Here is a 10000-nt window from a genome sequence, read left to right as displayed (position 1 = left end):
GCCCCGTAAACATAAACCCGAAATATCAAATCTTCCCTCTCTATCAATGCACCGGAAACACTTCAACCCAATTCCGCTTAAATAAGGAAAACATATTGATTAAAAAATATAAACCACAACTGAATACCCTTTAGAAAGAAGAAAAAACTCTGAAGAGAAAATAGAAAGAAGAATTATTTTCTACACAAAAAAACAACCAAGTACAACAAACAATTTTAAAAACTTGGTTACAGTTTTCCTCCCTTGTTTCAAAACTGCAACTCCAAATCACTATACAATAACACCATACAAACACCAGTTGCCGAAGTCATCTAACTCTAGACAAATGAATTTTTACAAACACCAGTTGCTGACGCCACTTAACTCTAGACCAATGAAATTTTACCTCCAATCAAAACCGAAATTCAGCAAATACAACAAAATGACCCTTTAAGAGAATCAACCAACTGGAACGGCTGATGACCGTTCCCCACATGGAAACCAGCCAGGCATAACGACAAACTTGGCCACTAGAAAACCAAGACGTCAGTAGTACTTTAACGAATCAAAATTCAGTTCTGTTCGCGCAAAAAATTATAAAGACACCGGATTCCAAAAGACACCGTTATGAGCGAAAGTTCCTGCACACGACGGAAAGAGAATCACAGAAACTGTAAATCAAATCCCTTTCTTTACCATCTTTATTTCCCCCTTCTATTTCTCCCTCTCAACTCAGTATGACTTAAATTTTGATGATATTCATTTCTTGTCGATCACTACTAACACCATCGAAATTTGTACATTTAAACAAGTTGATCCACAGTTTTTATATTATTGACTGTTATTAACATTCAAACATGTCAACATTGAGACTTTGAAACATGTTTTTTCTAATACATAATTCTAAATTTGTCTCTTACGAACATTTAAACCTGTCAACATTGAGACTTTTAAACATGTTTTTCTAATTCATAATTCTAAATTCTTAGCATTGATAAACAAAACATATTGTTGAAACTAATTTGGTATGCATGTAATAAATTTAGTTTAAAGCAATTACATGTTTTTCAAATTTAGGTGCATTTTCAACAACATATTTACCTATATTTTTTCCAGCGTCGAAATACACCCCCTCTTTTGTTTTATATATATATATATATATATATATATATATATATATATATATATATATATATATATATATATACATATATATATATATATACATATATATATATATATATATATATATATATATATATATATATATATATATATATATATATATATATATATATATATATATATATATATATATATATATATATATATATATATATATATATATATATATATATATATATATATATATATATATATATATATATATATATATATATATATATATATATATATATATATTCCTTCAAATGTTTTGAACAATCTCAAGCCATATAAACGGTGGAGCTATGAACAGGTTCCGGAAAAGACTAATATATACCTTCATATATATATATATGTAAGTATGTATGTAAGCAGATGAAATGTGCAACAAGGTGGAAAAAAAGAGTACTCAAATACCAGAGGTAGAGTAATATGCTTTAATTAAAAGCAGCATAAATATTCCTTCTCCATTTCTAACGAAACTGTCCGATGAACGGGAACGTGAAACTCAGAGTAACAGTCTTTTGTTATATTTCTGCTGCTTTTAAATAAAGTATATATATATATATATATAAATATATATATATATATATATATATATATATATATATATATATATATATATATATATATATATATATATATATATATATATGTATGTATGTATATATATTCTCTCTGTTTATTTTCTCTTATTCCTCTCTGCTGAAGAGGGTAGGTTCGAAAAGTAAAAGACTTCCATTTTTCCCAAGCGTCAAACTAATAAACTTGCTTGTTCCTTCATTTTTCTTCGTCTTTTATTTGTCTATAAATTTCAACTATATATGTGTGAGTGTGTATGTGTGTGCATTTTGTATGTATGTATGTATGTATGTATGTATGTATGTATGTATACTACGATCTTCTTTCGGTTTCTGTCTATTAAATCCACTCAGAAGGCTTTATTCGGCGCGAGTCTAAAGTAGAAAACACTTTCCCAAGGTGGCATGCATTGAGACTGAACCCTGAACCATGTGACTGGGAAGCATGCTTCTTACCACACAGCCACGCCTGCGCCTATGTATGTATGCATAGAGAAAAGGACAGGGAAACTGAGGGATAAGTAGTTAATTTAGTATTTATTCCGAATTTCTGACTATTGTGAAAAAATTAATTCAATAATGGAACTGTTTTTGTGAAGTTCCACAACCGCCTGAAAATAAAAGTAACAAGCTTAAATTGAAATCTTCATCTTTTCATCTTTGAATGGTGTTGCTTTGAACAAAGAACTTCGATAACATCTCTTCATTCTTTGTCTGAAGATTAGTTTCGCATAAATAAGGAGAAGATTAATGGAATGTGTATATTAAAAGCAAGAAAGTCATTTAGATTTCGGTGGAAATAATATAACTACATGCAATGCTGGAATACGCAATCAAATTAGATGATATGTGCCACTGGTTACAGAGAAATCCATAACCATCAAAGCAGAAGATCAATTCCAGTGCATCTAAGAAACTGGTTGAACTAATTGCAATTTAGACCATGTAATTACTTGTTTGTTATTTAACAGTATTTCGTCGTTTGCTTTATTCCCCCCTTGCAATTCTTCTTCTTCTTCTTCTTCTTCTTCTTCTTCTTCTTCTTCTTCTTCTTCTTCTTCTTCTTCTTCTTCTTCTTCTTCTTCTTCTTCTTCTTCTTCTTCTTCTTCTTCATTACCATCATCGTCATCACCAGCAGCAATACCATCGTCATTTATGACAAGAATAATAAACTTCCTGCTCATCGCCATCATCAACTTTCCACTATCCACGTCACCACTACGTCTAGCTTCAACACTGATACGTGTGCGAAAATATTACGAAGTTTAAGTTAGTTTATTATACCGAAATTGATTAAATAACTGAATATTCTCTAAGGGCTACTTCAAAACCAGACAAAGAAACACTTTGGGCAAAAAATTATTATTATTATTATTATTATTATTATTATTATTATTATTATTTTTTTATTATTATTATTATTATTATTATTATTATTATTATTATTATTATTATTATTATTATTATTATTATTATTATTATCATTATTATTATTATTATTATCATCATCATCATTATTATTATTATCATTATTATTTGTAGGGTAAAAATCTGCTTAATCTTTATGTCGTTTTTCTTACAGAAGAAATTGAACAGATCCTGCTTCTTTTCTACGCTCAATTTCTCCCCAGTTTCATATTTCTCCAGTTCATTAACAGACAGAGAAGGTACGTGGTTTAGTGGTTAAGTTTCTTATACTCACGGTCTTACGGTCGTCGTTTCGATTCCTGCTCCGGGTACTCCGTTGTGTTCTTGCGCAAAACATTTCATTTCGAGTTGCTCCATTCCATTGAGTTAAGTTACAGAATGTATTAAAAGACAACCTCATCATATAAACGTATCTTTTTAGTAGTTTCGCTCATTACAGTGCGGCCATGCTGGAGCACCGCTTTGAATAATTTTTAGTCGACTAAATCAACTCCGGTATTTTTTCTCTTATCCCTGGTAATTACCAAACCGCTTAGTTATGGGGGCATAAATAAACCAACACCGGTAGCCAAGCAGCAGTGGGAGATAATCACAGACACACAGACACACACACATATAACTTATATATATACGTATATATATATATAAATATATATATATATAAATATATATATATATATATATATATATATATTTATATATATATATATAAACAATATATGAGTATATGCATATATATGTACATGTATGTACATACCTTCATCTACATGTACATACATACATACATATATATATATATATATATATATATATACACGATGGGCTTCTTTCAGTTTCCGTCTACCAAATCCACTCGCAAAGCCCTAGTTGGCCTGAGGCTATAGTAGGAGATATTTTCCCAAGATGCCACGCGGTGGGACTGAACCCGAAACAATGGGGTTGGGAAACAAACAAAGCCACGCCAGCAAATATAAAACGAAAATACAAGATAGAAATTGAAGAACAGTATTTGGTTGCTGTATATCTTTCATTTTACTCCAGACGATTGCGTATATTTTGTGATACAACTTCATTTTTCTTTACATTAATTGTTTACATTATTTACAATGGACGGACAGGTCTCCTCACTTTGTTTGTTGGTATCACAACGTTTCGGCTGATGTACTCTCCAGCCTTCATCAGGTGTTCTGGTGGAATTTCGAACCCAACACTTTATTTGACTAATAGGGTACTTTATTCTCGTTCCTGTTGATATTACTTTTCAATTTTATATCTAAGAGATGAAGAATTATGTCCATTATTTACATTATTTACATTTGACGGATATTTGTCCTCATTCATTTTGTTTGTTGTTAGCACAACGTTTCGGTTGGTATACCCTCTAGCCTTCATCAGGTGTCTTGGAAAAATTTAGAACCTGGGTTCTTATTCCTAAAGTATTTTTCAATGTTATTATTATCATTTTATTATTATTATTATTTTATTATTATCATTATTATTATTATTATTCATGTCACTGCCTGGAATTGAACTCGGAATCTTAGGGTTAGTAGCTCGCGCTCTTAACCACTACGCCAGATGACCGTGGGCATATCACTTGAATAATAATAATAATAATAATAACATCGAAAAATAACTTAGGAATGAGAACTCAGGTTCGAAATTCCCCCAAGACACCTGATGAAGGCTGGAGGGTATATCAGCCGAAACGTTGTGCTAACAACAAACAAAAGGAGGACAAATATCCATCAAATGTAAATGATGTAAATAATTACCTTTCAAGTCCCTGTCCGGGATTGAAATTAAAATCCGATGGTGAGTAGCCCACGCTCTTAACCACTATGCTATATACCAGTGGGCAATTATAGAGTGAATTTAAGAGCTTATAAACCTAGTATTTTATCTTTTCTCCATACTGGTTCCTATATTACATTCATATCTGCATTGGGCCTGTTTAGGTGGTTATTGTGTCCTAGCTATCCATCCATTGTAAATATAGGCGTAGGAGTGGCTTTTTTGGTAAGTAGCTTCTTGTTCATACACCTGTTTTCGTCTTTTGTTTTTCTATAAATTTCAATCCTATATATATATATATATATACATACATACATATACATATATGTATATATATATATATATATATATATATATATATATATATATATATATATATATATATATGTATATATATGTATATATACATATATATATATATATATATATATATATATATATATATATATATATATATATATATATATATATATATGCATGTATGTATGTAAGTATGTATACATATATTACATATATATATATATGTGTGTGTATGTATGTATGCGTATATATATGTATTGATTGCTGTGTCTGGGGAGAGTGTTACTCTTATCGTTTAACACACTCACCGGTAAGGTTTCAACTCATTCATTTATTTTCCTAAAATTTTCGTTGCGTCTTGCAACCTTTTCAATAGTCGTTTAAATAAACCTCAACACACGATCTCACCGAAAGGATCTTGCAAACCAAATCCCAAAACGAAATATGTATATATATATATATATATATATATATATATATATATATATATATATATATATATACATATGTACACGTATATGTTTGCATGTATGTATGTATGTACGTAGTTTATTATTCCGTTGTAGGTATAATATTCAAATTACCTGGCATCTTTAAAACTAGTAACTCCTAATCTCTAAAAAATATTAAGCTACAATTGACAAAAGCAGACAGATTCTGAAATATAATCAGAGTAAATTTTACGAAAAATGTCTTTGCGTTAACTGGAAAGACGATCTACAATTGGCAAGCGCTAAATTTGATTGGACAATTTACTTAAGGTTGTTATCGACATGGTATTTTGCTTTGGCACCTTTAAATGCATGGAATCCGCTTCCTCATTCGGTTTACTTTGTCAAGTGTGAAACGAATGAAGAAATGTAGGAAAGTTGCCTTCAAAGATATCTTGGTCGTCTGCCATGTTTCACTAGAATTGGGCGGCAAAATTTCGATTTAATTTCGGTTGGCTAACTTACCAGTAAAAATAGTTAGGAATTGGTTTCGAATGCTGCTGCATAATAAAATACGAGAATCTGCTAAATCCGATCTCGTGTGTGTGTGTGTGTGTGTGTGCGTGCGTGTGTTTGTGTGTCTATGTTTGTCCCCCCACCATCATTTGACAACCGATGCTGCTGTGTTTACGTCCACGTAACCTAGCGGTTCGGCAAAAAGAGACCGATAGAATAAGTACTTGGCTTACAAAAAATAAGTCCTGGGGTCGATTTTCTCGACTAAAGGTGGTGCTCTAGCATGGCCGCAATCATATGACTGAAACAAGTAAAAGAGTAAAGAGTATATATATATATATATTTATGTGTGTGTGTGTGTGTGTGTGTGTGTGTGTGTGTGTGTGTGTATACAAATAAAATATTTTCTACTCTAGGCACAAGGCCCGAGATTTTAGGGAAGGGGACCAGTCGATTAGATCGACCGCAGTACGCAACTTGTACTTAATTTATCGACCACGGAATTTGAACTCAGAACGTAGCGGCAAACGAAATACCGTTAAGCATTTCGCCTGGCGTGCTAACAATGATGGTACTGGAAGAGTACTAGCTTTGCTAGAGATAGAATTCGAAAGACCTCCGATGCCACTGAGAGCTTACTTAAAAACAATCATGGTGAAAATCGAGCAAGGAATAAAAAAAATAGGCACCTACCATTGCGAAGATCGCAGAGGAAATGGCAGATAACTTAATACCGGTTTCGAGCTCTGAATTGAACATTCTTATCCCATCGTTAGTTACACTTACCGTGAGAGAAATCAAATTCAAACATATTTTTAAGTGAGCTCTCTCTGGCTTCGGAGGACTTTTGACTTCAATCTCTAGCAAAGCTGGCACTCTTCTTATACCATCATATTTTTTAAACTTATCTGCACGGTTTACACTTGGTATATCCACTAATATCATTAATTTTAATAATATATTTGTATATTTGTATATATATATATATATATATATATATATATATATATATATATATATATATATATATATACATATATATATATATATATATATATATATATATATATATATATATATATATATATATATATATATATATATATATATATATATATATATATATATATATATATATATACATATATAGATATATAGATATTTATATATACATACATACAAATATATATATATATATATATAAATATATATATATATATATATTTACATATACACACATACATACATATACATACATACATACATACATACATACATACATACATAAAAAGTACGTTGGAAAGAAAGCCTTGTTGCACTTTTAAGGATATCTTTTTAATACTTACGAGAGTTATAAGTTTTCATTATTACATTCTAGTATTTCTTTTTCTTTCTTCGCAGATTATTTCATATCATTGTAGCTAAACTGATAACTCATTTTACTCTTTTAAAATTAGTTTAGATCAAATGCATTCCATACTGCATGCTCTACGTATTCAAAAGAAGCTTTTCAACAATGAAAGCGGCAAGAAACACTCATCCCCAATCGAGGGAAATGAAGCTTTAAGTGTCTGGTCTTACCATTGATGGTTTGTTCAGTTTTGCGCGCGATATTGTTCTCTCACACATTCCGCTCGATCTGGACGACAAAGTTCTGTTAATAATAAGCTTAAAAAAAGAACATACTTTAGGAAAATACATAGCAAACTGCACGAGAATTAGCAAAACATTTCCATCCAAGTTACACCTTAACCACAAAACACCATCATGAGTTAGGAAAAGTGTGTAAACTAAGTCAAAGGGACCCTCATCATTTGGTTTCTTTTCGGTTAATCAAAGTGTTGCTCTCTGCTTGCCTTTAAAGAATAGATTTTGCTACCGAAACTTCTTCCCTGGGTAGAATCATCGCAAGTGATGACAAGTGGGCTTCCTATGATCAGACCTAACGAAAACCTAAAAGGTTAGCACTAAATGAAAAAGGAGAGTCCATACCCAAACCAGGGCTACACTAAAAAACAGTTATGGTCTGTGATTGGTAGTATATGAAGAATGTTGTCTATCATAAGGTGTTAAACCAAAACGAAACAGTTAATGCGGAGAAGTATTACCGTCAACTGGAAGGAGTGTTGCTCTTAGAGAACAGCTCACGAGCACATATTACCCAAGTCACACAGGAAAAGATTATGGCAATGAATATGGAACTTTTGTCTTATCCTTCTTACTCTTTCTCCATTTGACTATCACTTTTACAAATTGTTGCAACATTATCTGGAGAGTAAATAGTTCATTAATTTTGAAGAGGTTAACAATAATATTCGGTGTTTCCTTGCTTCGAAACCCGAAGATTTTATGTTCGAAGGATAAGCACTCTGTCAGGGGAAACATCATCTTGATTAAATATATCAGTTTAGACTAAAGATGCATTTGTTTCTTTTCCATCTGGAAAAGCGACACAAACACACACACACACACACACACACACACACACACACACACACACATGCATAAATATTTGTATTGGTTGTTATTTCATTATCATATGAAGGATAATCAGAAAGTCTATTTCATATTTACTTGATAACGTGATCCGGTGTAAAAATCTAAGTGCAGATACGATTATAATTCAAAATTTTCTAAAAGGCAATCTTTATATTCAACTTAATATTCAGAACGCTGAATACTCGGTATTCGCGTCACCAGTTCCTGAAAAGCCACTATAATTCTTTATATCGTTGACAATGAGATTTGGCTAGTATGCAACTAGCGGACACCTGTCCCTGATGAAATGCAGTAGGTAGAAACCACAAGATGAGGCAGTTCTGGTGCCCATAGTAGATGATTTTCGACTATAAATGCTGTGTGTGTGTGCTTTTACGCAACACACGTCTATATTAGAGGATCTCTTGAGGCAAATATCGTAGTTATTGGCGTTCTAACAAAATATTTGTATCTAAATATCGCACTTTGGTACTAGCTCAACCTCTGTCACTAATGGATATTTTTCAACATTCAATATTCTAAGCAGTTTAATAATGATAACTCCAAACATCAAACGAGAAACATCAATAATAATACTAAAACATTAATCTTGTGTCACGTACAGAAACAGTAGTTAGATAATTACACCTCACACCTCCAAAAACAAAGCAGACGTACATATGTTTCGAAATTAACTAGACTAGTATATCTCAGACAAATGAAGAAATATATTAGGCTGCAATATTGTAGACTCCGCAGATTAATAAAAATTAAACTAAAGCTAAATGCAAACAACGCAAAATATCAATACATTATCTGTTCCAGTAATAAGTTATAATTCTGTCTCAAATAAATGTTAACTAGATTTGCAAGTCTAGACAGGAATGCAGTTAACATTGTGTCTGTAAAATGCACAACCCAAAATACGACTGAAAAAGTATATATATATATATATATATATATATATATATATATATACATATATATATATATATATATATATATATATATATATGTATATATATAGCTATAGACAGATAAATATGGATGCATATATATGTATATGTATGTATATATATAAATACATGCATGTATATATATATATATATATATATATATATATATATATATATATATATATATATATATACTATTGATGAAATACAGAAAACGCTTCGTATTTTAAGCTTTATAAACATACACCTCTTTCGGTAACTCACTCGACAGGACTACGCAGTCGCGCAGTGAAACAATAAAACCATCTCACGCTTTGTGTCCGGCTCTTGCAAGCCAGTAACAACCGGTATGTTTTTATTTCGGCTTTTATCT

Source organism: Octopus bimaculoides, chromosome 3, assembly GCF_046866305.1.
Source record: "Octopus bimaculoides isolate indiv1 chromosome 3, ASM4686630v1, whole genome shotgun sequence".
NCBI classification, from domain to species: domain Eukaryota; kingdom Metazoa; phylum Mollusca; class Cephalopoda; order Octopoda; family Octopodidae; genus Octopus; species Octopus bimaculoides.
Note: the sequence above shows the minus strand (reverse complement) of the source record.